We start from the raw sequence: 25104 nt of genomic DNA, 5'->3' as shown, positions 1-25104 counted from the left end.
TTCAATGGCAGGCTGCCCCTTGTTCTGGTCGCACGAAGATCCCTTTAATCTCATGGAATGAATGTTGATTATAAATGTCAAGACTGGCAGTCAAGTTCTCAAAACCAAGATTTAAACTCCAGCAGGACAGAGATAGATTCAGGTTCTAAGAGGAATGTCTGGATCGACAGAGAACTCACAATGAGCTAGGACCAAGTCAAGACGGCGAGCCTCTGCCCTGAGACCCTTAGCTGAAGTGGGTAAGAAGGAATGCTTTTTAGTATGATGTAAAGTAGTCCCTCTCACGAAGTTTCTGTATCAGTTAAGTGAGGTTAGGTAATGCTTCATTAACAAATAATCCCCATATCTCCTTGGCCAAAAACAACACTCACTCACGCTCATCCATGTTACATGGCCATTGTCGTCAGTGTTCAGGTGGCTCTGTCCCATGGAGCTCTCACTCTGAGACCTAGACTGATAAAGGAGATACAACCGGGACCATTATCAATCACTTTGACAGAGGAAGACAGAACTCTAAAAGGTCTCACATTTAATATTTTTAATCACTTCCAGGCTGGCACTTCCCCTTATCACTTGGGAGCATCACTTATCGCTTCTAACTCAGATTACAAGCCAGAATTAATCATGTGACCTGACCCAACTACAAGAGGGCCAAGAAAACAACCCTACTACATACTGAGAAACTGAAGAGCCAGAAATAATTTGATGATCAGAACCTGATGACCCCCATAGTTTTCAACCTAATATGTAGAGCAAAGAAGAGTAATGGCTTTGAAAATATGGAAGGAGTCAGCTTTGAGAGTCTACTGAACAAACTGTAAACATGACCAGGGTGACAAGGCTGATTCCACTCAAGCAACCATGGCAAGTTGAGCAAGCAATGGAAGTCATAGTTACTATGGATGTGACCACAGGTGGACAAGGCAGCAGCACTGGCGACAGACCTAGAATGAGCTAACTTGCAATTAGCAAACACCCTAGCCACCTAGAACCCACAAGGAAAAAGTAGGAAGGGGGTAGAGTGCAGAAAGGGAGCTTGAGGCTCCAGTGTGACTCTTTGTGGAAAAAAAAATTTAATATAATTTATTCCCACGTTAGCTAACATACAGTGTGTACAGACTGCCCTTGGTTTTTTGGGGGATATATTCCCATGATTCATCACTTGCATACAACACACAGTGTTGATAACAAGTGCCTTCCTCAATGCCCATCACCCATTTTTCCCTCTCCCCAACCCTCCCATCAACCCTCAAGTTGTTCTCTATATTTAAGAGTCTTTTATTGTTTGCCTCCCTCCCTCTCTGTTTATAACTATTTTTCCCCTTCCCTTCCCTCATGGTCTTCTAAGTTTCTCAAGATCCACAAAGGAGTGAAAACATATAATATGTCTTTCTCTGACTGACTTATTTCACTAAGCATAATGCCTTCCAGTTCCATCCACGTTGCTGAAAATGGCATGATTTCTTTCTCTCCTTGCCAAGTAGTATTCCATTGTATAGATAAACCAAATCTTCTTGATCCATTCATCAGCTGATGGACATTTAGGCTCTTTCCATAATTTGGGTATTGTTGAAAGCACTGCTACAAACATTGGGGTACACGTGCCCCTATGCATCAGCACTCCTGTATCCTTTGGGTAAATTCCTAGTAGTGCTATTGCTGAGTTGTAAGGTAGTTCTATTTTTAACTTTTTTAGGAACCTCCACACTGTTTTCCAGAGTGGCTGCACCAGTTTGCATTCCCATCAACAGTGCAAGAGGGTTCCCATTTCTCCACATCCTCACCAGCATCTGTTGTTTTCTGAGTTGTTCATTTTAGCCACTCTGACCCATGTGAGGTGGTATCTCAGTGTAGTTTTGATTTGTATTTCCCTGATGATGAGTGACGTTGAGCATTTTTTCATGTCTGTTGGCCATCTGGATGTCTTCTTGGGAAAGTGTCTATTCATGTCTTCTGCCCATTTCTTCACTGGATTATCTGTTTTTTGGGTGTTGAGTTTGGTAAGTTCTTTATAGATTTTGGATACTAACCCTTTATCTGATATGTCATTTGCAAATATCTTTTCCTATCTGTTGGTTGCCTTTTAGTTTTGTTGATTGTTTCCTTTGCAGTGCAAAAGCTTTTTATCTTGATGAGGTCCCAATAGTTCATTTTTGCTTTTAATTCTCTTGCTTTTGTAGATGTATTGAGCAAATATCTGAAACTACAGGCTACCAAAATTACATCCATGATCTTGAGGCTACAGAGGCCTGGGGCAAACAGGGCTTGTTAGTGCTGCCTCCTAGTGGACATGGGGCTATTATGGCTTGTTTAAAGGGCTTGTATTTGGTCTAAAATCTGGCAAGAGACCCTAGAGCAAATATGAAGCCTGCATTTCTTCCTAAAAGTGAAGTAGGAGAGACTTCTAGTCCTGGCCAAGATGGAGTAGCCTATTGATTGTAACTAAAAACTCTGGATATATACAAAAGCAACAATCTGAGGATTCTGAAAAGTAAACAAAAGCAGACCAACTGAGGAGAGGAATCAAAGAAATGAACCATATGTGCAGGGCGGGGGGGTCCTAAAGTTTGTTTCCCTCTTTTCTCACATGGCTTTGACCCAAATATTGGCACTGGTTAGGAGCTATGGCAATGACTTCACAGGCAATAAAATCTCCAAGAGAAGCACTATCTTCCTAGCTGTAGGATCAAGAAAAGTAATCTTCGCAAATTGGTGTGGGGAAAGGTGGGGGCAAGGCAGAAGAATCCCAGAGAAAAGGAAACTGGAGAAGATGATTTCTGTGTATTACCTCACACAAGACACACACACACACACACACACACACACACACACACACTCGACATTTCAACACTTTCCAGATGCATTTAAAAAGATTCAGAGCCTCACAGCATAATACCAAAACATCCAGGAAAATTACTCAATGACCCAAATTACTCAATATATAAAAAGGTAAGAAGATGTGGCCCATTGCCAAGGAACCAATGAAAACCAACCCCAAGGTGACTCAGATGTTGAAATTATTAAAGACTTTAAAAGAGCTATTTATAACTATGCTCCCTGATGAAATGGTAAACCATATTTAATGTGAATGGAAAAATAGAAGTTGACCACAGAGATATGGAAACTTTAGAACAAAGAATATAATGTCTTAAAAAATTCACTGATGAACTGCAATAACAGAATAGAGACAAATGCAGAAAAAGAGAAGAGAACTTGAAGGGTCAATAGAAACCGTCTCATCAAAAGAACAGAAAGAAAAAGATTTTAAAAAGTGAACAGACTTTGGAACCTATAAGACAATATCAAAATATCTAACATCTCTGTCAATGAGTCTCAGAAGATCATAAAGAAATTGGTGCAGAAATAATTTCCTAAGATGTTAAAAATTAGATAAAATATATGAATTTATGGAATCAAGAGAAGTTCATTAGACCCTAAACAGGATAAAAAAAAAAAAGAACATCACACCAGAGACACAATAATCAAATTTTTGAAAACAAAACAAAGGAAAAAAATCTTGGAAGTAGCCAGAAAAAAAAATGATGCATTGCATATACGACAGTGATGATTTGAATTACCACAGATTTCTCATCAGAGACACAGTGGAACATTTTAATTTTTTTAATGTTTATTTATTTTTGAGAGAAAGAGAGTACAAGCAGGGGAGGAGCAGAGAGAGAGGGAGACACAGAATCTGAAGCAGGCTCCTGGCTCTGAGCTGTCAGCACAGAGCCCGATGTGGGGCTTAAACCCACGAACTGTGAGATCATGACCTGAGCCGAAGTCCAACGCTTAACCAACTGAGCCACCCAGGCGCCCCAAGACACAGTGGAATATTTTAAAGTGCTCAAAGAAAAGCACGTCAACCTAGAATTCTATACAAAGCGAATATATCTTTCAAAATGAAGGCAAAATAAAAGCATTTTCAGATGAAGGAGAACTAAGAGAATTCATTGCCAGCAGACCTGCTGTAAAAGAAATGTTAAAGGAAATGATACATGGTAAAACTTAGTACTTCAGAAATAAGGAAGAGCGCAGCAATCGTAAGTATCAAGTAATTATAAGATACTATTTTTCTTTTCTTAGGTTCTCTAAAGCATATAGGAGCATAAAAGCAAACAACAATGTCTGGTAGAGTTTTCAACGTGTATAGATGGAATACATATGACAAGTGCAACATAAAGAAAGAAGGCTAAAGAGATACATGGGTGTAAGGCTTCCACATTCTACTTGAAGTAGTGAAATATAAGCTCTAACTTGGAAAGTTCTGTTCCCTAGAACAACCATAAAAATTAATGCAAACATTATGCCATAAAAGACATAATTTAAAATAGAATATTAAAGGAATTAAAATAATCCAAAAGAAGGCAGGCAGAAAAGGGGAAACAGAGGAACAAAAAAACAAAAGGAATAGAGTAGTGGATATATAATGTGAACTAATCAAAAGAAAGTTGAAGTAATTGCATTGATATTTCAAAAAGACTTCAATTGTTTTTAACCTGTATTTATTTTTGAGAGAGTGAGAGAGAGACAAAGCATGAGCAGGGGAGAGGCAGAGAGAGAGAGGGAGACACAGAATCCAAAGCAGGTTCCAGGCTCGAGCTGTCAGCACAGAGCCCGATTGAGGCTCAAATCCAAAAACCGTGAGATCATGACGTGAGTCAAAGTCAAACATTTAACTGACTGAGCCACCCAAGTGCTGACCCTTCCGAAAATAGACTTCAGAACAAGGTTAATTACCAAGGGTAAATAAGTACATTAGTTTATTACAAGAGAGTCAGCTCACCAACAGGACATAACAGTCCTAAAAATTAGTGCACTGTTTTTTAATGTTTGTTTGTTTATTGAGAATGAGAGAGAGAGAGAGAGAGAGAGAGAGAGAGAGAGAGAGAGAGAGCCTGAAGTGGGAGGGGCAGAAAGAGGGAAAGAGAGAATCCCAAGCAGGCTCCACTCCACACTGTCAGCACAGATCCCGATATGGAGTTTGAACTCATGAAACTGTGAGATCATGACCTGAGCCAAAGATCAGGAGTTGGACACTCAACCGAATGAGCCTCCCAGGTGCCCCAAAATGAATGCACTGTTAATACACACAAATATGTGAAGCAAAAATAGATCAGAAATGGGAAATAAATTCACAGTTATACTCAGAGATTTCAACACTTCTCTCTCAGTAATGGATAGAATCATTAGAAAATTAGCAAGAGTGTTGCTAGGGACTGAATTGTATACCTCCCAAATCTATACATTGAAGCCCTAGTTCCCAATGTGACTATATTTGGACATAGAGCTTTCAGGTGGTAATTAAGGTTAGATGAGTTCATAAGAATGGAGTCTTAGCACAAGCAAAGGTCGTATAAAAAGAGGAAGAGAAAAAGTTCTCTCTGTCTCTCTGCAAATACACTAAGGAAAGGCCATGTGTGCATACAATGAGAAGGGGGGGTACACCTACAAGCCAGGAAGAGAGCCCTTCTTCACCAGGCTGGCACCTTGATCTTGGACTTCCCAGCCTCCAGAACTGGGGGGAATAAATTTCTGTTGTTTAAGCCACCTGATCCATGGTATTTTGTTAAAAGCAGCTCGAGCTGTTTAATACAGATACAGGAGACTTGAACCATGCTATCATTCAACATGACATAGTTGACATTTATAGAACACTTCACCCAACAACAGTAAAATACACATTCTTTTCTTTTCTTTTTAAATATTTATTTATTTGGGGGAGAGATCCAAAGCAGGCTGTGCACTGACAGGCTGACAGCAGCAAGCCCAAGGTGGGGCTCGAACTCACAAACCATGAGATCATGATCTGAGGCGAAGTCGAATGCTCAACAGCCTGAGTCACCCAGGTGCCCCTGCACTTTATTTTCAAGTACACGTGGAGTATTCATCAACATAGACCACATCTTGGATCAATGAACAAAGCCTAACAAAATATGATCAAGTGAAATCATACAAAGTATGTTATCTGACCAAAATGGAATTGAATGAGAAGTGAGTAACCTCATAAATGACACTCTTTAAAATAATTCATGGGTAGAAAACATTTTGACTTGAAAGAAAATAAAATATGACATTTCAAAATGTTTGGCATGTAGTTGAAACAGTGTTTAGAAGGAAATTTATAACATTAAAATGCTTACAAGAAGATGGGTCTCAAATTAATGATCCCAGCTTCAAGCTTAAGGAACAAGGAAAAAAAATTAAATCCAAAGCAACAGAAGGAAGGAAACAATAAATTTAATATCATTAATCAATGAAACTGAAAACAGAAGGACAATAGAGAAAAATTAATGAAACCATTGCAAGAAATGTTAAAGAATTCTTTGGAAAGAAGGAAAATTATATAGGTCAGAAACATTGCATAAAGAAAAGAAGAGCATTAGAAAAGGGGTTAATGGGGAAAAAAGAAGAGAAAAGGGATTACTGAAGGTAAAGATAAAAAGTAGTTGTCTACACCTGTGTGGGTTCATTTCCTGAATCGCTCTTCTATTCCATTGCTCCATTTGTTGATCTTGGTGTCAATACCACATTGACTGGATAACTGTCGCCTTATGACAAGTCTTGAAATTGGGTAGTGTTAGTATTCCAACTACGATCTTTTTCAAACCTATTTTTGCTATTCTGTGTCCTTTACATTTCTATTTGGATTACAGAACCAGCTTATCAACATCTACAAAAATCCTGCTAGGATTTTAATTTAGATTGTATTATCTATGAATCAATTTGGAAATAATTGATATCTTACCAATATCGAGTCTACAGCCTATGAACATAGTATGTGTTTCCTTTTGTTTAGTTCCTTTGAAACTTCTCACAGCAATGTTTTTGAAGTTTTCAGAACAACTGAAACTTGTTCTGGGTTGGAAGGGTTCTAAGGATGGCCTCGAGATTACCACTTCCTGGTCTACATGCTCTGTAACTTCCTCCCTTTGGGTATAGGATTTCATTTCTGTAATTAGATTACTGATTAGTTGACTTTGAGTTAATAAAATGGGAGATTATTTGGGGTGGGCCTGACATAATTAAGGGAGTTCTTAAAATAAAAAAAGCAAAGCACCAGAGAGAGAGAGAGTCTCTTACTGGCCTCAAAGAAGATGAAAGTTTCCATGTAAGCTGAATCAACTTATAACAGGTTCTCAAGCATCAGATGAGACCACACCCCAGTTGAAACCTACTATGCCTAAGCAGAGTATTCAACTAAGCTGTGTCCAAAATCCACAAAAACTGCCACATAACAAAGGGGTGTTTTTCCGAATTTAAAAAAAAATCAATAAAATCAAAAGCTGATTCTTTAAGAAGTTAAGTAGGGATCAAGCCTACATACGGGGTTTTTGGAAGGACAGGTAGAAGTATGGAAGGAGATGTAGAAAGAGCATTCGTTGATTCTGTGTTCTGTTACTAGCTTTGGTAAGTTTTCTGACATCTTTGGATCCAAATCTCTTAATTTCTCAGATATTTGCTGGGCCCATCTTTTAAAATGAGATAACATCGATTTAGATGATTTGAAGATAGCACCGCTTTATAAATCCAAGGCATTATTAATGTCTGTTATTAATGTGCTTGCACATAACAAAGAAGTATGAAGAATAAGGTTATCAAATTAATTCAATTAATCTCTGTTTGGAGGGCAGCACAGATTTATCTAATAATTACACAAATTATCACAGTGAATTCAAGACTATCTAACTCCCAAGTGAGCGTTGGCAATTTTTACTTATCCGTTTAATAAAATTCTAAAAAGAACTCAGAACTTACTTACCATAAAATTATACTTGAATTGGACACTATTGAAATCAATTCAGAAGCCACCCTGAAATAAGAATGAAGAGTAGAGAGACCTCTGTGACAATGAAGGTAAAAAGGTGTCAGTGAGGCCCTCCTTTCCTGTCTTCCCAAGTTTAAAATATCTGTATCTTTCCAGAGTTGAAAGGAAGGAGAGTTTTATTTTTCTTCCTTTTCAGTAGTGATTCTTGATATCTGAAACCGTAAACAGTTCCCCAGATGACCTGCAGTCATAGGCAAAGAAAGACAAACACAAAGAATATTTCCTGGGACTGAGGGTCATCAAGTGCTAGGCTTTGTCAAGAGGGAAGCACTTCAAAAGAAATAAGGGGATTGATAGATTCTCTGATATGACAGTAAGGGAGTCAAGGAAAAGATTGCTTATGGGGACAAAGGTCTCGGGAAGGTCAGGGATAAAAGAGTAGACTTGTGTGCCAACTGTACGGAAAAGTTTTGCTTAGTAAAAGATGACAAATGAGCAGTGTTTGTGCTAACACCCGGAAAGACTTAGCAAGAAATAAAGCCTACATTCTGCAGCAAATACACTTCCCGAAAGCCTAGACTCCTATCAATGGTGCACACTAATCTTAGAGATGACCGGTGCATAAATATTATGGTCAGAAATCTCACATTTTTTTCCAGTAAGCCCATACATTTGGGATTGTCTAATTCATCACTGAATTCTGAGATAAAATTCAAATATTTTATGGGAGTTCTCAGTTCTAACTGATTGTTCTAATAGAGCCAAAAAAATGAAATAACCTGTATTTTTGACATCATAATAGAGTCTTAGAATCCTGAAGACTACCCATGAGCATTGACGCAGATTGATAAACTTCGAAGAAACGAAGACATTGCTTTTCTCTCTTCTGTGTTCTATTCTTCATATTTGTTTGAAAGAATTAAGCCTGCTTATCATGATTTTGTGATGCCTGTAGTCATCATACCGCCAACCTTCAATGAATAATCCATGGTCTATCTTGTTTCAGCTCCTTCCTCACTCGCTGTCTTCTCCATTCCATGATACTCTCTTATTTTGAAGCAAATCTGAGATTTTTCTTATCATGCCATCTGCAAAATATCTCAGTGTTTACCAGAAAAAAGATAATACCAATATCATGTGTAAAGATTAACAATAATTTCTTAATATCATCAGGCAGTCAATACTCAGATTTCTCTGATTGTCTCATATCTGTATTTTTGTAGGGTGTTGATGGAATCAGAATCCAAACAAAGCACCTGGTTTATTTCTTTTAGTTCTCCAATCTTTGTTCCTTGCAATTTTTTTGTTGCATTACTAAGTCGTGTGTCCCATATCATTTTCCAGTCCAGATCTTGCTCATTGTGTCTCATGATGTTGTTTACCTCTCCCCCATATTTCCTGAAAATGTTCCTCTGTGCTCTGTATTTCCTGTAAATTGGTAATTAAAGCTAAAGTCTTGATGATATTCAGTTACAATTCTTCGGCCATAATCCTTAATAGGTGGTGTCGTGATCATCCATTAGAAGCCCAAAAAAGGCTCGTGTTCTCTCTTTTCACATTTTTAGTAGTCATTAATGCTCAATGTCAGTATTTTGTTAGAAGTTGCAAAGTAGTAGTGGTATAATTCTATCACTCCTCCTTCAACTTACTAGCTAATATGCTTCTCTAAGGAGGAACTTGCTCTTATCAGTTATTTGATTATCATGATATGCCTTTCATGTAAAGAAGACAAGATAAAAGCAGGATTTTTCCCCATTATATTCTGGTTTTCAAAAGACCCGTTGCTTCTCTAAAACATGCAAAAGAGATCCAAAGGTGACCAGTGACCTTTGTGTGTTTTTTTGATCAGAATGACCACATGGATTAAACATATATAAATGTTTGGAACTATTGTGATTGTAATTCTTATTGATGGTCACACTGTCCCTCCTCAAGTGGCTTTTGTGTCCTTTTAAGAAGCCCACAATGGTCAATGAAAGTTTCCTTGATTCCTAGTATAACAGGATGATCTGGGTTTATCTGGTACATTCTCTGCCCCAGTTCTGGTAGCAGCTATTTTCTCAGGGAGCCCCGGTTTCTTTTAATGGAAAATGGTACTTAAAGACCATATAACCTGGACACCAAGGATGTTCATCGTTACTGGGTTGATCATTGTTTTTAGAACTTTTCATGTTCAAAGCTAGTAAATGGATTTTTTAAAGATGAAAAATAATACAAGTTTATACTAATATTTTCATTTCAAATTCAAAAATATAAGGTTTTTACTTAGTCTCATCTATATAATGCCTGCATCTCCTTCTTTCCATGCCAAAAATACTGATTCCACACATCGCCAACATAAGAACATTTGCTTTGTCCTACCCTCACACACAACAATGTCAACATTACAACCCCAACATGACCAAGATATTTTTACAGTGCTTTCTGTCCTTAGCATCTATTCCTCTAGGAATGTAAAGTCAAATTACTATGTTGCATTACTATCACATGGGACAGTTCCTCTCTGTCTGTTTCTCTCAAAACTTGTCACATAGTTTGTTTTAGATGTTTCACATTGGTGTTTTTATTGTTAGGGATTGCTTTTGAAACTTAATTTTGTTTTATAATTACATAGAATAATTACACATTTCTGAATTCAAATCTCTGGAACAAGGTATATTCAGAAATGTCCCACTTCTAACTCCTTCCCTTTCATTTTGTTTTCTTGTTTCTGACTCCTTCCCCACTGGCAACCTTTTAAAATGTTTTTGGCTTTAGGCTTATCCTTCCTTTTTAATGAAAGTAAATATACATATTATATATGAATACATATATTTATTCATAACCCCCTTTCTTAAATAACATACACACTTTTCTCCACTTTGTTTTTTTCACATAATAATATATGCTGGAAACCACTCCTAGCAATATATAGAGTGATAACACATTCCTCTTTATAGCTATATAGTACTCCTCTGTGTAGATGTGTGGCAAGTTTTCAATCTCCCATTGGTGAAATTCCGGTTGTTTCCAATCTTTTGCTGCAATGTAGTATAATGACTAACCTGGCATATGTCTTCCTATAGTTTTTGCCATTATATCTTTGGGACAGATTCGTAGAAGTGGGATTAACAACTCAAAGAGTAAATGCATGTGCAATTTTGTTAGAATTGACTCAATTCTCCTTCATAGGTACCATTTTGCATTCCCCCCTGCCCCCCAGCAATGTTGGGAGTAGGACCATTTTGTATGGTCAAAATTTGTGCTCGTTTCCGAGAGTAAAGGAAGATAAGAACTCCTCTCGAGTTGGGTTTGTAGTTGGAAAATAATCCCCTGTCCTCTCCTACAATCCTTCTTGTTTAATACATTCTATTGGCAGCCTCTGAAAATTACCCACAATGCCAATAAATTGCTCTTTTTGGTTCTGTGCACAGAGAGGAGTGGGAACTAATTATTCCAAGGGGCTGGAATTGGCCTACCTTGGACCTTCCTGGTGGGACAGGATGTGATACTAGCTGCACAAGCTGCACACAACCTCAATGGCCAGACTCTGACGGGGCAGGAGCCTAGCAAGCATGCTCTTACAATGATCACACCAGATAATGGGAGGTGCAGATACACCCAGGCAATAAAATAATCTGCTTTGAATGTCCTCGTCTTTATGTCACTCCCCTGCTGGGAAACCCGCTGGGGACCCTTCCCATCTGTGTTGTTGATTTCGGGCTTGTCTGCCCTGTGTCCAGGTCCTCCAAACAAATCAGCTTCCAGTCTGTTCTCCCCTGCGTGGTTCATCCGTTGTTGCCAAGTGGAGCTGCTTGCCATTCCTTACATTTGTAAAGACTTTTTCTACCTCTGTGCATGTGAGTCTAGCATTCCTTGTTTTTAAGGATGAACTCCAGAGCTCGGCCACCCTCCTCTGTTCACCTCCCCCCTCCAAAAAAAACCAGCCAGTGCCAGATGCCATGGTAACCCATTCTGTCCTCAGCAACTGTTTCATGAACTGTTGGTCACTTGAAGACTGATGTCTTTCCACATCCACCAAAAGCTCTAAAACAATTAGCGGCCGGTTCTGCATGTGGCATGGGCTAAATACGTGCTGGAAGCCTGACTACCTAGCACTTAAGTTTATGGCCAGAGACATATCTATCTTGGAGATAAATCTAAACCTGCAGAATTGGATTTGTCATTCTCTCTGGCAAGAGTAGCAAACGAAAGACCCTCATTCACACACATAGGAGAGCATGTGTCCACACACTGTGAAGCCAGACTGAAAATACAAGGCTACAAGAAGCTCTTTAAACAAAGCACCGACAGGAAAAATGATAAATCTCACTGTGAATTCAACAGGAACACTGAATTGAGCACCATCTAGTTCATAGGGCGGCAGCTTATTTTAAAAAGGAAAATTCAAAACTGTATAACCAATATAATAATCTATATCAAAGAGTTCTATACACATATAAGATTTATATATACACATATTTATAAAAGGATATAGATATAAATGAGAGCAGTATTCCTCAGTGGTGCATTTACAGGTCTTTAATCTTTCCTTATTTATGGTTTTTCAGTATATAGCACACTTTTATAATAAGCATGCATTACTTTCATGGTAAGAAAAAAACCAAAAACATATAGTATTTACCCAGCATTTGTGTGTCACATACACTTCAAGTACATAGATATCATGTGGAAATTTAAACTTGGTCAGCACCTAGTGCATCCAAAGGCAGAAAGGAGGGCTTTGGAAAGGAAAGATTCTAAAATCAACTCAAAAGCAATCACTGTCTTAATCTTGAGTCAATGTTTGAATAGGCATCATTTACAGTCATACTTTTTGAAGATCAAAGGAGCCTTCCCTTCCCCATGATCAAAGCAAAGAGAAGAGACGAACTTGCTGAGTCCCCGTTTTAAATGCACACGGAGATTGAGCACGTGGTGTCTTACCTCATCTGTAATAAACAGTATGTTGTTGCCTAGAAGGCCGAGAAGTGTCAGGAATGGAAGGGCAAGGTCAATCTTCAATCTCCTGTCTCAGTGCCAAGGAGAAGTATTGCCATGCATCCCCATCCAAAAACTCCTGAATGATCCTGGAGTAGTTCTACAAGTAGAGAAAAGGGAACAACACACTTCAGGAGTGGGCCTTTTTGAAGAATAAACTGATTTTCCCTCTGAAGCTGATCAAGTGGCAATGGTGGGAGGCAGTGGGAATTAGAGAGGCTTCAGGACTCTCGTGGGGTGCTTTCAATGAGTTGCCCCGACAAGACATACCTAACGAGCCTCCACTATCCATTCTGCTACTGCCAACATCTTTGCAAATTGGTTCTTGCTTTTATACCTTAATAAGCTGGAAACACTAGAAATCCTTTTCCATTTTTAATTTTTCAAAACTACCTAGCCGTATGTCTATTTCCAAAGACAACCCCTTCTCGCTCTGGTTGTTAGCTCTGTTAGCAAAGACAGAGACAGCTCAGGGGCCTCCTGTTTTTCTCCTCTCTTCCTTCCACTGCATTCCATTTCATTGCCTAGTCATCCAAATGGCCAGCTAAATGTTCACCCGTAATGACAGGTGAATCCAAAATAGTCATAGCTCCATCTTCTCATAAAAAGGGAAAATTGTCCTTACAACTAAACCTTACTTACCCCCCCCACATGCCCCATAGATTTAGGCTGTATCTACTCCTAAAAATAATGTGGGGGTAATCTGTAACTTTCTAAGAATCTAAGAAACTGCTTCCTCTCCTTCATCTCTCATTCTCACTACACTAGTCAGCTATTGCTATAATAATTTTGTGTAACACACGAGCCCCAAATACAATAAAACTGTCTGGATTTATTTCTTGCTCACATCCATGGGTTGACTGTGGCTCTGCTGGGATAGGCTGGCATTTGCCAGTAGTTGCTCCAACTGTGGGTTGGGTTCTCATTCTGGTAGGGAAGGGAGCTCTTGAGTCAACCAGTCTGGCACCTCATAGTACTTCTCTCTAAAAGAAACCCCATTTTCCTCCAATGGCAACATCTGAGATGAGCATTGAGTCTTATTTTGTTCTTGTAAGATCTTATTGGAAGATGCAAGAAGTAATCAATAGCTTAAATTTTTTTCTACAAAATCCTTTCATGCCAAAGCTCTGGAAGGTATGTTATATAATGGAAAAATGACAAATGTTTCACTCTGGCATGTCAATGATGGAAAACCCAAGCTTCCTTCTGACTTACCTCCTCCACTCAGCCAATGCCATTGTTTAGGATTTGTTACTTGATGGAGCCCACTTCTGGTAACAAATCCTGTAACTGTTAGGGTTTTTGAGCTCCATAAAATCGAAGACTTAACCCAAACTATCTATGACAATAATAAAGTATATTGGCAACCCAAAACTGAATTCTGGCCATAGAAAAGGCTTTCAGGCTAAATGACCCAGGGTCTCATCAAGGACACAGATTACTTCCATCTTTCTATTTGACACCAACAGTCAGTTTCATCCTAAAGGCCGAATCCCTTCATGGCTATAGGATGCCCCCTATTAGCAACTTGGGCTAAATGGCTACACATTTATATCCAGTAAAAGGCTGGCTTCCTGTCACTATGCTTCATAACAAGACAGTTGCATTTCCCAAAACTCTCAGAAACGTTATTGTTTCCCACTGAACCAAGCTGATTTGGGCCAGATTGTCTGCAAACTAGGGCAGAAAGGACTAGATTAGACTAATCAGAACCCCAAGATCTGGTCTCAACCAGTTTTCCCTGAGGCATAGGGGCTATATGTGGGAGGGAATGACACTTGGATAAGAGAGATTTATTTAGGAATGGATAAGGAGAGGCCAAGATGCCAACCAACATTTCCCATTACATTTGGTTCAGATTCTAGAAGGTAAGTACCTTGGGTGGAGGATAGGATCATTCTGCTCACCGGAGAAGAATATTTCCCACTGGAATGTAATACATCGGCATTTCATCTATACCTTGGTCTCTTGTGATTTATTTTTAATCAACTCCCTCACATTAGAACCATGTCTGTCAAGGCTAAGGGCCAAACCCAATCATTGGATCAAGTTACTTTCACTCAGGTTAAGGTTTTACTCTTAGTATGCCCTCTTCAGTCTACATCACTATGAATTGACTTAATCTGAATAAGAAGAAAAAGAAAATGCAATCACTGGGATTATGTAATATGCTCTGACAAACTACATCCACACATATGTAACCACAAAATGAGAAAGAGAGTTTCACAAGCCAGTACTATTTCTCATGTCTTTTGCTTGTTCTATCAGCAACTTCTTTGTATTCATCTTAAATTTCTTATCCTCCACTGCAAACTTATTTTCTTTTGCTATTTCTCCAAAAGTGTTGTCAAACAGGATCCATATTGTCATCCATATCGCATATGTACAAAATGTCTCACTGAAAAGAATTCAGTCCTACATCATCAATAAAAGGGCTCTCAAAATCCCTTCCACGCCTAAAAGCCTAGAAACAGTGTTACCTTGGTTATTAGGAGAAGTAAACCTGAAATATTCTAGAGTATAAATGTCAAACATTGAGCCTGTGGGCCAGCTTTAGCCTGAAGAAGGTCATCATTCAATGACACTACCTCATTGGAAACAGCTTTACTCTAGTTGGCATATTTTTTTTGGTGAAATATTAGTCAGCCTACCAGGATTTTTGTGAGAGGGAAATTGGTCTCTGAGTAAATTTGATTTGACAGCCTTGTCCTGAGGAAACAAAATGGCATTTTTGAGAATGTAAGATTAATGCACTAAATGATTATTATTTACCTCAAACTAAGCCCTTGGAAGTTCCAGCAAATTGAGGCATCAACTGTCAGAAGCTGCAAAATTCTAAAGGCAATATACACTTTGCAACTCAGTGGTGTGTGTGTGTGTGTGTGTGTGTGTGTGTGTGTGTCCTAAGCAGCAGAGTCCTCTAAACAAATCATATTTGCACGTTCTGGTCCTGAGTTTCTCAACTTGCTTTTTATATGATGTTACTCATAGTTTTTTCCAAGATTCTTCTAAGTGAAGACAGGCTTTTTCAAGAACCAATTCAAAATGACGGTTGATTTTTGCATGATGTCAGCAAAAGGTGATGTCACTTTCTTTTCTCTCCCTTGTCTCAAGAAAAATGGATACAGATGTTGAACTTATTTCACCCTTAACACACACACAGGCAATCTCTAAAAGCATAATATTGGCCAACCTCAAGTTATCAGATAAAGATGTTAGAACCTCCCTAACTCCTATGAAAAATTATGCATATTTTCAACTCTCTTTTAGACAATACTATAGTGATTGTTTTTAACATAAGTACTAAACTATAGTCCTTTAAAGGGAGTCAGTCCAGATTTTTAGGCAACAATCCAAAGGAAGTTCTGTTCATGATAAAACTCAAACCTTACCCCTCAACTCTTTAGTTACAAGTAGTGTCTATTTTTATCAACATGTATGACTGTGTTTTTCAATTCCATACTATCAACTGCTCAAATCAATCATAACTCATATCTCCAGTGGCCAATGTTTCAGGAACAATACATTTGCATGCCAATGGGCCTAGAACAGCGGGCAGCAATGACAAGAGGAGGGAAGAAAAGGCTGTGGGGCAACAACGAGCAAAGTGTGTGGCAATATTGAGAGTAAGAGTATTAGCCACTCCTTTTCCCCAAAGCAATAACAATAAATAAGCTCCGGCCTAAAAAGTTCATATTCGGGTGGTTTAGTTTAATGCGCGTCTGATTTTGGCTCAGGCCATGATCACACAGTTCGTGGGTTCGAGCCTCACATATGGCTTTCTGCTATTAGCACAGAACCCACTTCATACCCTGTGTCCTCTCTGTCCCTCCTCCACTCATTCTCTGTCTCTCAAAATAAATATACTTACTAAGATAAAAGTTCATATTTTAAATTTCTTATGTTTATTTCATATGAAATATTTTCTAAGCAATGAGTTAAAAACAATGTCCCCCCTGGTCGATACTTTGGATGGCTTAGGTCCACCAACATCTACCTGGGAAGATCTCTTATCAGTGGCCTTAAGGCCAATGTTACCTTAAAGAAAATACAAGCTTGAAGACCATAAGCTGAAGGATGGAAAATGAAGAAGAAAGCTGAAAGGAGCCTCACGTATGATGAATATTCAGCTCAGAATAAGTGAAGGGGTAGAGCACTCGGAGGAGTGCAAGCCAATGAAAAGTTCTGCCCTTAAATATAATCATCTTAAATAAGGCTGATTACTATCTTCACCAGAGCCTCTGCAATTGAGAAAACCCCAGATAGGGCATTTATTAAAAGAGCAAGGAGGGGCACCTGGATGGCTCAGTCAGTTAAGCGCCTGGCTTTGGCTCAGGTCATGATCTCACAGTTCGTGGGTTCGAGCCCCACATTGGGCTCTGTGCTGACAGCTAGCTCAGAGCCTGGAGCCTGCTTCTGATTCTGTATCTCCCTCTCTCTGACCCTCCCCAGCTAGTGCTCTTTCTGTCTCTCAAAAATAAATAAAAAACGTAAAAAAAAAAAAATAAAAGAGCAAGGAAACAACTTGGGGGTCCCATACCTTTTCATCCCAGACTATCAATTTGCTTCTGAGAGCCAAGAAGAGCCAAGTTGTCTGAGCTGGGTCAAGACCAAGAAGACATTTTCCTGGAGAGAATTCTACCCACCCACAACCTACAGTGAGCCTTAGGATTATGGGAGAGAAGCTTCCCCTTCTCTCACTGAAGCTTGAATTAGTCACATATTGCTGAACTAAATCTATGTAAGAATCTCAAACTCTGTGGTTTCAAATAATAATCATATATTTCTGACTCACAAGTCTGTGGATGATGATCTGTGCTAGACTTTGCTGGGGTTGGCTGGCCTTGGCTCCAGGCTGTGAGTTGGTTCAGGTCTGTTACATGTGTCTCCTACCTATGGGACCACTGGTTTTACAGTCCATGTTTGTTTTTGTTTTTGTTTTTGTTTTTAATGGCAATGGCAGAAGCCCAACAGAGCCAACAGAAACATGCAATACCTCTTAAGGCCTTGGTTCAGAAAGGCACATTGAAACTTCTGCACATTTAGCCAAAGCAAGTCACAAGGTAAAGCCCAACATCAATGGGGCGGTGAAAGACATTCCACTCATAGTGGACCATGATTCTGGTGAGGAGAGAAGGAAGAATTACAAGCAAATACAATCTACTAAGATTGAGGGCTTTACTCCAGGGGACCCAAAGTAAGTTTTCTGGTCATCTGTATGCAGTGTTCTAAGAATGTAACACAAATGTCCATGAACAGCGGAATGGATAAACCAAATACAGTATATACATACAATGGAATATTACTCAGCCTTAAAAATGAAATACATTTGAATACATGTTACAACATAAATGATCCTTGAAAATATTATACAAAGTTAGAGAAGCTAAGGGTGCCTGGGTGGCTCTGTCAGTTGGGTGTCTGACTTTAGCTCAGGTCATGATCTCACCATTCGTGGGTTCAAGCCACGTGTCAGGGTCTGTGCTGACAGCTCAGAGTCTGGAGCCTGCTTTGGATTCTGTGTCTCCCTCTCTCTTTTTTCCTACCCCCCAAAATAAGTAAACATTAAAAATTTTTTAATAATAAAGAAAGAAAGAAGTTAGACACAAAAGGACAAATATGGTATGATTCTATTTATATGAGGTTCCTAAGATAGGCAATTTTATAGAGACTGAAAATCAAAAGGTGGCTGCCAGGGGCTAGGGAGAGGGAGGAACGGGGAGTTATTGTTCAGCAGGTACAGAGTTTCTGTTTAGGAAGATGTGAAAGTTCTCAAGATGGGTAGAGGTGATGGTTGTTAATACCACTGTAGTGTACACATAAAAATGGATAAAATGGCACAATTTTACGTTATGTATATTGTACCACAATAAAAGAAGAATGTGAATAAGTTGAGTTAGTACATGTGGCAGCAAACAATAGGCTCACACATGGACTCGTCCCTTTTACCCTCACAGCCATCTTGGGGTCCGATTCATTCTCCATTCAGGAAAATGTCGCCTGCTGAAGGGGCCACTTGAAGGACTAGCCAGAACACAGAGAGAATCCCATGTCTTGTCCCTTATATCTGAGCAAAAAGGTCATATTGGCAATGACTTTGAATTAAAGTGCACTTTAGCACCCCTCAACCGCTAACTATGTGTCTGAAATATTCGGGGCTGCCTTTGCCAATAAGGCTACATTCCCTCAAGTGGTGTAGCTAATAGACACCAGGTTGATCTACACAAATCCAGAATGTTATTATTTTAAATCTGGTTCTAAATACACTATGTAACTAGAATCTTAAAAAGAATTTTACCTGGGACACTTGGGTGGCTGTTGGTTAAGCGTCCAACTTCAACTCTCACAGTTCATGGGTTTGAGCCCCGCGTCGGGCTCTGTGCTGACAGCTCAGAGCCTGGAGCCTGCTTCAGATTCTGTGTCTCCCTCTCTCTTTCCCTCCCCCTCTGGCACTCTGCCTCTCTCAAATATAAATACACATTTTAAAAAAAATATTCACTTGAAGTAGAATGAGTTGAGCAAAAAAATGTTTTACTTTATTAAATCTAAGGATTATTTTTCAAGTCACCAAGAAATTGGCATTTTCCTTAAGGAAGGAAGACTGCTGTTGAATTTTTCCCTCTTACCTCAATACGGAGGTTATTAGCGAGTATTCTCTATTACCTTTTAGATCTCAACGTCGCTGTGTTACCAAAAAGCACCTTCAAAACAGGAACAATGTCAGTGCTTGGTGTTCATGGGGCTGGTTTTGCAGATACTTCTCTAGTTTCAGAACCTCTGTTAAATTCTGAGACTATAATTGAGGCCAGAAGTGATAACTTCACACTTAATGATAGTTTACCACACCTCTCCACCACACCGAGCACAAAGGAAATGGATGAAATTCTGATGGAAAAGGGGAAGTATGAAAGGAGAAGAAAATTACCTAGATCTCCAGATGAGCTTGTACCTCATTCAGCTGTCGCTACATAGGTTTCTGCTATGAGGCAGCAAGGCGATCTTTCCATTATCTGTCCTTTTCATAACAAACAGTGATGAAACATTAAGCTAATCCCTAAATACACTGCGCTGCAAGTCTGCAAATCGAATGAGTGCTTCATTATTCAGTTACCCAAAGCAATGTGCCAGCAGATACCCGCATAACGCAGTAGCCTGTGGGTATCATAAGTGGATTTTAAAGCTATCTTATGAATGCCTGAAATAGATTGTATTTAGTATACTAAATAAAAGAGTGCATTTCTTCATTAGAGAGATAGTTACTAGCACCGACATCTTGATGCACAGTAAAATGCTCTCCACTTTCCTTACCTTCCATCTGCATCCTGCTTCTTTACTCAGATTGGAGCATGAAACCTTAAGAGATCCTGGGATTTCCTCTCCATCATGACAATCAACAAATTCCAGGTATTTCGACAGCTGTATTCAACAAGATGATTTCAAGGTAAATGCCAAAGGGCAAGATAGAAGTTGCATAGAGGAGGACAGGATCGTAATAATATTTATGGAAGGAGCGCTGAGTGGCTCAGTCGGTTAAGCGTCCGACTCTGGCTCAGGTCATGATCTCACGATTCATGGGTTCGAGTCCCATGTCAGGCTCTATGCCCAGAGCCTGCCTCGGATTTTGTGTCTCCCTCTCTCTCTGCCCCTCCACTGCTCACGCTCTGTCTCTCTCTTTCTCTCAAAGATAAATAAACAATAAATAAATAAATAAATAAATAAATAAGAGTAATATTTATGGATGGCTTACTATGTCAGGTATTGTTCTAAGTGCTTTAAAGCTATTAAATCACTGCCTCTTTCCAATACCCTTAGGCAGGTGGGTACTACTCCTATCCCGATGGTATGAACAAAGAAACCGAGGTACAGAAAAGTGAGGTAACTTGCCTAAGGTCACAGAGCCACAAAGCAGCACAGTTCAATGCAAACCTAGGCAGTTTGGAGCTCTGCTCTAACCTCCAGGCCACATTTCCTATCTAAGGAGCACAGAATTCTGGGACCTTCCATTCCCGTCTGTGTAGCCACAAAGCACAGCCTCATCCAGCAGAAGGAGTGATTACCCAGTCAGTACTTTCAAAGCCACGATTCCTGTTACTATCACATCACCAGTCAGCACTTTAGAATTAAATATGTATGTAAATCTCTTCTTCTCCGTTTGCGGTCATCCACCTTAAGAACATAGCCATCCCTTCTGAATATTAACTGAAATGGAAGGAAAACACTGAAAAGGGCTCTATGGTTTCTTAATGTTTTCATGCAATCTTTAAAATTACCTCTTCCTTTTAAAGATTTTAAGTGATCTCCACACCCAACATGGGGCTCAAACTCATGACCCCGAACTCAAGAGTTGCATGCTCAAGACTGAGCCACCCAAGTGCCCCTTTAAAATTATCTTTAAATTAACATTTTCAGATCAAATGTGAATATGAAAAATATCTATTTGATTTCTTCCATAATCAATAATGCATTTGATTCACTGAAAATGGAGAGAGGTGGAAGGTTGCATAAAGTAAAAACTAACTTCACAAAATAACTTTCAACCATTAAATAGAGTCTATATTCAAAGAAATAAACATCCAGTAGATTATATTTCTATAATGCTTGAAAATCCCCCAAAACACACTTTGAATTTATATTACTCAAATTCAAATTTTAATTTATGTGAAACTGTTTCAGTGTTCATATTATATTTTACATTTAACACTGTCTTTTACATTTAAAGATGAGAAAATACATGCATATATTTTAATAAAATTTTCCTGGGAAGACCCTTTATAATCATAATCATGATATTAATTATTATAACAATAACTAAAATTTATTGAGCATTTATGTGCTAGTCACTGGACTGAATTCTTTTTTGCACATGATTTGCATATACTTTGCATAACAGTCTTTCAAAGAAATCATTATCTCCATTTTATAGAGAAACAAAGTGTCTGAAAAGTTGGGTCATTTTCTCAAGGGTCTTTGCAGTCAGATCCTGGAAAGATCCAAGATTCAAGTTCAAGTATGTCTGATTCCAAGACCCAGATAGCAAATTCTATCCTCTACTGCCTCAGAAGTCATCAGAGAAAAATGTGATGAATTTATCTAAAAAATTAAATATTTCTGCCTATGCCCCAAGTCATCAACAAATGGGAAAAAAACCTTGAAACCTGTATGTCAAAGAATCAATGTCCTTAATATATAACAGGGATTCACACAAATTAATGAGAAAAAATAAGCAAAAAAAGAAAAAGAACAAAAAATTCAAATGGCAAATGTATGCATGGAATGTTTTTTTCACCTAAAACAAAAAGTAAAAATTATATTGATCTATCACTTTTATCTCATATACTATCAAAGATTCCAAGAACTGATTGATACACTAACTGTTTTAAGGATATGAAGAAATGAGCATATTCATATACTGCTAGAATATGGAACAACCATAAACATAAAAGAAACACAATTTAGGAAGATCTAATTTACAGTTTTAACATCTTTTTTCAAAAAAATCTGTTTCATATGATAAAAAAGCATATTATGTCATACACAGACTATGATCCCAATTTTGAGAGAGGGAAAAAATACTTTTTTTAGGCATAGAAAAATTCTCCAAGGCCCTATGCTACAATGTTAATTACAGTTGCTTATTTTGGGGTTACTGGGATTACACATTATTTTATTTTAACTCTATTATACTTTTCAATTTTATGCAATTTTTAAATGGTTATTTATTTATATATGTATTTAGAGATCAGGAGAGGGGCAGAGAGAGAATCCCAAGCAGGTTTCACACTGTCAGCACACAGCCCGATCAGGGTTTGATCTCACAGACGGTGAGATCACGACCTGAGCCAAAATCAAGAGTTGGATGGAGACTTAACCAACAGAGCCACCAGGCAGCCCTGCAAATTTTTAATGCTAGGAACTAATTTTATAATTACACACACACAAATATGAGCCAATTAATACAGCTACTGAGGCAAACATTGTTGATGGTAGCCACTCTTGGAGATGTCAGTTCAGAGTTATTCCACACTCTTTCTTGTTTTTGGGTGGCAGTGTGCCCCAATCACTGGGATGAAAAGTGATGGCTCTGAGCCAATCATGGAAATCTCATTTCCCTTTGCTAGCAATTGGCCTCAAGGTCATCATGTGACCCAGTCCTGGCCAATGAAATATAGAAGTCTGTCAATGGCTTCAGGCTAAGATTTCTTCCTAATAAAAAGAGTGGTGAATACAGAAAGTGCTTTAGTTACTCACACCTCCCCCACTTGCTTTTCTGCTTGGGATGATGTTTTATAAGGATAAGGTATTTAGAGCTGTGACAGCCATCTGGAGTCCATGAAAAAGCATATCGCTGACACTGAAGAGGCGGAATGGAAAAGATAGGAAGAACCTGGTCCAGGTGTTTGGTGATATACGTGAGCCATTGTAACAACTCCAGAAATGCCAATTTCCATGCTTTGCATTATGTACATTAATTAAATGTCTTTATTGTTTAATACTCTGTTAGTGGGGCATTTTTTTCTTGCAGCCAAATATGTATTGTTTCAAGAGTTCATGTAAAAAAAGATACACAAACATATACGTTTTAACTACATAAGTACATAAAAATACATATGTAGACCCTATTACTTCCTGTTTTCTGAAGACTCTTAGTCTTTCTTATGCCATTTCTCTCCTGGATATAAAGCCCTCTTCTTTTCAACTGAATACTTTTCATCAGCTTTGAGTTCTCTTAATAACTTCTGTCCCAACCTTCCCTTGGTTGCACTTCCCACTTCTATATTCTGTCCCCTTCAAATCCAAACTCTTGAGAAAGGTTTCTTCTACCCAATGTCTCCATTTTGTCAACTCCCACTCTTCAATCCATCCACATTCATCACTTCACCAAAACAGTATTTCCTAATTTACTCATGAGCTATGACTTCAGTGCTACCAAATCCAGCTCAACTTCTTCAGTTCTCTTTACCACTAACCTCTTTATTGAAATTCTCTGTTCTCTTGGCTTCTGGTCTTCTTTCTACATTTGAGTTTTGCTTTGACTTCTCTGATTGGTCCTTCTCAGCTTCCTTTGCCATCTCATAGCCCACTAAGCGCTGGGGTTCCTCAAGGCTCCTTCCTAGACCCTTTACTCCTCCCATGTTATGTTCTCCTTTATTAATGTCTTTGGCATCGATTTCCATTTACGTGCAGATAACCCATAATATCTCATACCCATAAATCCAACATTTCTTTTTCAATATCTCAAAGGTATCTCAAGCTCTCCATCTGTACTCATGGTCTTCCTACTCCAATCTGGACCTCTTCTTATAGTCCCTGTCTCAGTGAATGTTACCAACATTGATTCAGCTACATAATCCGGAAATCTAAGAATAGTTTTTGATACCTTCATTTGTCACCACCCCCAGATCGAATTCATCATTTAAGTTTTATGAGCTCTGCCTCCTAAATATTTCTCAAATTGAGTCACATCTTTTTATCTCTATTATTATCATTCTAGCCAAGCTGTTATCTACTCTCATCTGAACCATGTAATAAATTCCAAGCTGATCTCCTTACATCCATTCTTGCATCTTGTCTGTTTGTCTCCACTCTGTAGCTAGTATGACTTCTTTTTAAACTCAATTCTGATTATATCGCTTCCTTGCTTAAAACTCTTTAGTTGCTTTCCATGGCTCTTAGCATGAAGAATAAAAGCTTAAACTTGATCTGCAAGGCTCTGAATGGTATGGTTCTTATTCTCTCCCACACTCTACATTTCTTAAGATGGCCACACACCCCAAGCTCACTCTGCTACAGAACTTTCATGTATGTTTTTCCATCTGAAATGCTCTTACCCGTCCTCTTTTCACAGGCAACTCTTACTCATCCTTCAAATTTCAGCTTGATACTCATTTCTGTGACTTTCCTCTCCAAACTTAAACTCTCCTATTGTAATCTCTCATAGTTTGGAAACTTTATGACAATCTTCAGTAAGATACTGAAGCAGATGTTGTCAGCTGTCTTCCTAACTGTCATTTATCCTAATCATTCATGTCAACACAACCCCTCTTTTGCTCAGATATTGGACATCAGTGTTTCAGAAGTCATTCCTCAGCCCCAAGGTGTGAATGTTTTCTAGTGTGGGTCAGTCATGTCAATTCTATTCCTCCCACCAATGATTTGATCAGGAATGGGCATGGGAAGCAAGCCTTGCTAATGAGAAGTAAAAGGACATGGAGACCGGAAGGAAGTGGGCCTTCTGAGAAAGAACAAGAGACGATTCATATCTTCCTGCCTTTGGATGACATCTTAAGAGGACAAGATGCTTAAGAATGTTTCAGCCATTTTGTGACCCTGAGAAGAAAATGTAAATAATACCTCTG

At 38.7% G+C, this 25104-nt stretch overlaps 1 long non-coding RNA gene across 1 annotated transcript in view; it reads right to left on the bottom strand.

Moving 5' to 3' along the window:
• Nucleotides 1-371: 371 nt before the first annotated feature.
• Nucleotides 372-25104, bottom strand: part of LOC115283288 — a 40282-nt gene continuing 15549 nt past the window's right edge. The window contains exons 2-3 of the long non-coding RNA XR_003904991.1: nucleotides 12695-12848; nucleotides 372-453 (exon numbers count right to left, since the gene is read on the bottom strand). This is a non-coding gene — a long non-coding RNA (uncharacterized LOC115283288). The remainder of the gene's footprint in view (nucleotides 454-12694; nucleotides 12849-25104) is intronic.

Source organism: Suricata suricatta, chromosome X (assembly GCF_006229205.1).
Source record: "Suricata suricatta isolate VVHF042 chromosome X, meerkat_22Aug2017_6uvM2_HiC, whole genome shotgun sequence".
NCBI classification, from domain to species: Eukaryota; Metazoa; Chordata; class Mammalia; order Carnivora; family Herpestidae; genus Suricata; species Suricata suricatta.
Note: the sequence above shows the minus strand (reverse complement) of the source record. Positions and strands in the feature narration are given on the sequence as shown.